The following is a 3986-nucleotide window of genomic DNA, read 5'->3' on the forward strand; positions in this document are numbered from 1 at the left end:
CAGGTGGCTAAAACTTTGGCATTTCCATGCATAGGTGTAGAAATCTCATCATCTTTTCCATCATAAACTAAAGGTCCATTCAAGGTCTTTTTCTACAAACATCTGCATACGTCTATGCAGACTTGAGAAGTCACAAGCAAACCAAATAGATTATAGGAGCTTAGAGATAAAAGAAAGAAGTTGGCTATTGTGTTCATTACCTTCTTTAAAAAAGTTGAATATGTATTGTCCCAAATCAACTTGTAGTCCCCAGCAATGCAAGTGCATAATCTCTAATGATACTCCCATCAATTTATGTTTGTAATTTCAACACTAAATAAAAGCAAGATGTTACCATTAACTCACTTGGTCAGACTCGTAACGTTTATGAGGTAATCAACTGCAAGAAAACAGTTAAAATCCATCATATAATTTGAAGTAAAAGAGTATGAATGGAAAAGATTCCAACAGGAATTTGGAGACCAAATTAAATGATCGAAAACAATTAAACACAAGGAAATTACTAGTACGCTTGGAACTTACAGGGTCACTAATCAATTTACCATCTTTAGCCCTCCAGGACTTTCACACTCCACACAGAATCCAATATCCTGAGCAAGCATAAAATGAAACTCCATTTTAATAAGAACATACGAACATTCAACCAAAATGACTATGATGGAGACAAACGACCATAAAAAAGAACACAAATTTGGTGGATCTGAACAATGACAAAGAAAATGGCATCTTTTAGATTTGGTCAATGAGCGACGACACGGAGGTCGAATTGACAACCAACGAAGATCAGATCAACGAACGGAGGCTGGAACCACAGCAAACCTACACGATCGACGACAAACAGAGGTAAATCGATGAACGGAGGCCAGGTATGCACACGAAGGCCATATCTTAAAAAAAAAATAAGCTAGCATTTAGTAGGAATTCTCATTGTGAATTAGCATTTTCTTTGGTCCCAATTTCTAAGCTTTTCTACATCGACTTCAATAATTATTCATGAATATTTTGGTATAACTAAGCATAATAGTTTTTAAGAGTACCTTTACATCTCATTTGGAAAAATTTCTCATTAGTGAATCGAGAACAAAGCACCTGCAATGTAACTTTAAAACATCAATTGATCACTATAAAATGTGTACAATATTATCATGCAATTAATAGTAACCTAAGAGTTCATAAAATAGATATATCTCAAATAGTACTGTTAGAATTGGTCTTAAAGAGATCATCAGAGATAATATAATAAAATGGATAGGAAGCATACACTTATAGCTTAAGGTAGTTACTTGGTTAAACACATGACTCATGCATAAAAATCAATATTGTTTTGTGGTGTGAACAAACCTAGTTGAAAGAATCCACCAAAATTGAGTTGATTACTTCAAGTATTGTGAAGAAAACCAAATGTTGACTGCAGAAGATCTAAGCACTCAAGTTTGTAGCCATAATGAATTTACATAATACAACTGTTTGGAGGAAATTCATGGCATAAGACTTAAAGAGAATGAATTGCAGAAGACTTAAGAGAATTGTTGCCAAAAGAAGAAATAGAGAAGCTTTAAACATGTTTCCTTAGCAATGCTCATCCAAAAGTTAAAAAAAAAAAAATGTCTTTTTAACTTTTAGGAGCTTAGATTTTCAATTTATCTCCAATTAAACTACTACTAGCAAGTGCCAAGCTAATCCAAGTCTAGGTAAAACTTCAACGAAACAATATCCAAAGGGTTAAAGCCAATTGATAAGAATAAATTCAGACAACAAATAAGATTACTTCTCAATTTTAGCCTATCAGCTTACGCAATAATCACTAATTAGAATGGTGAAAGAAACAAAATCTTGATGAAAAAAAATAAGAGAATACAATAACCCCAACAAAGTAGATGAAGAAGATGAAGAAAATTCAACTGCACAAACAAACAATTCCAAGAATTAGAAACAAACCAACCTTAAATAGGACATTTTCACAAAACACTTGAAACCACACAAAATCGACCTAATCTTTACGAGTTGCTTTGGTCAATCATTGCTTATTCAAATTGCTAGAACCAAGCCCTATGAATAACTTAACTTTATGAGTATAACATCTTTCTTAAACAAAACAAATGTAAAATGGTAAAGAGATATACCTAGTATAGATGAGAATACTTTGTTTCGACATTACTTAGTGGAAGACTATTAGTATGTATAAGTACAATTAGGAAATATACAAATGTAGAAACGTTTTAGAGTTTAGAAAATACAAGTAGCCAAAAGAAAATATGACCAAATGTTCTAAATTTAATTGATTTAACATATAAGGGTAAGAACATTCTTAATGAATTTTTCCCCACCCAACTCTTTTACATGGAGGAGTATACTCACCCTCTTTCAAGATTCAAATCCAATCACTGTCCAGATGTGACTCTGTCAATTTCATACTTATACTGTAGTTAATAAGATTAATTTAGGAGAGTACAAGATAATGTCTAGATTCAAAGCTAGTATACATTTGATACAAACCAAGGTACAGTAAAACAGACCTCAACTCACTATACATCTTCTCAATTATGAGTTTTTCAGACCTCAACTCACTGCACATCTTCTCAATATTGAGTTTTTCAGACCTCAACTCACTGCACATCTTCTCAAATGTAACTAAATATAACAAAAAAATAGCATTTTAAAGTTAATCTTGCATTCAATGAATCAAAATTATAAATGCACATTACTAATAAAATCTATGGAATATGATCAAGATTTTTACTCAAATTGATTTTGAGTATATAGTTCAATAAAAATGAGTTTTAATATTAAGATGAGTACCTGCACTTATTGAGGAACCATATTCCAATGCAAAGATTTTTTTCCTTCTTTATTTTAATCTAAAACCAAACATCTCAGTTTTTATGGAATAACCCACCTGAAAAGATCTATAGAGTAAAAACACATTCATAGGATTAAAAATAGCAAAGTTGAAGCTGAAGAAGAAGAGGAAAACCTAAACTCATGGAAGAAGTTGAAGTGAAGATCAGAGAAAAGAAAAGGAAAGAAAAGAGAGATATTAAAACAAATCTGATGGAATGAAAAGAGAGACATAAATCACCCTTTATGTAAAAAAAATCATGCTTTCATCACTAGTACAAAACTGAAAAAGATCGAACCTTGAAGATCTTGAACAAATCGGGGCTTGAACAGATCTGAACGGAGCTCGAACATTGGAACATATCTGAGCTGAGATTGGGTTGAAGAACGAAAGGTTGGCGAATTTGACGAATGAATCAATGATTTGACGAAGGAATCAACGACCTAACGCACGACTCACGGCGGTGGACGAATAGGCGCAGACCTAACGAACGAATAGATGGTAGACCTGGTGAAGCTAACGATCGGACGAACGAAGTTGGAACGCATAGAAAGATGGTGGAGTTAGATCTAATGAATGATGTCGATGGACTGATGCAGATGGTGGCGAGAGGGTACTGAGGGAGAGGAAATTTGTGAGAAAAAGAGAGAAAAGAGAGTTCGATAAATGAAAAAGTTGGAACGCACACAGATCTGATGATGGAACGGAAGACGGTGGCAAGAATAGAAGATCTGATGAACAATGGTGATGGACTGATGGAGATGATGGCGAGAGGGTTCTGAGGGAGAGAAAATTTGTGAGAAAAAGAAAGAGAAGAAAATTTAATAAATTAAAAAATAGGGTTATTAATAAAAGGAAAGAGTCAATAGGGTTTAGCTACAATATTTGTTTTAAACCGACATTGTAGCCTGATTAAATATATCTTTAATGTCGGTTTAATGTCGGTTTAAAATCGACATTAAAGATCCATAGTTTTTTTCTTTTTGCATCCGGTATTATACATCCGTGTTTATTTTTTCCAACCAACATAAAAGGCCAAATTTCTTGTAGTGAATATGAGAAGTGGGGGCGTCCTATGCAATGAGTTTTCATGAGATCAGGACCAAGAAATAAGTCACTCTTACTTTATAATGTTGTTTAATGTTTG

The sequence above is a fragment of the Benincasa hispida genome, unplaced genomic scaffold (assembly GCF_009727055.1).
Source record: "Benincasa hispida cultivar B227 unplaced genomic scaffold, ASM972705v1 Contig318, whole genome shotgun sequence".
Taxonomy (NCBI): Eukaryota; Viridiplantae; Streptophyta; class Magnoliopsida; order Cucurbitales; family Cucurbitaceae; genus Benincasa; species Benincasa hispida.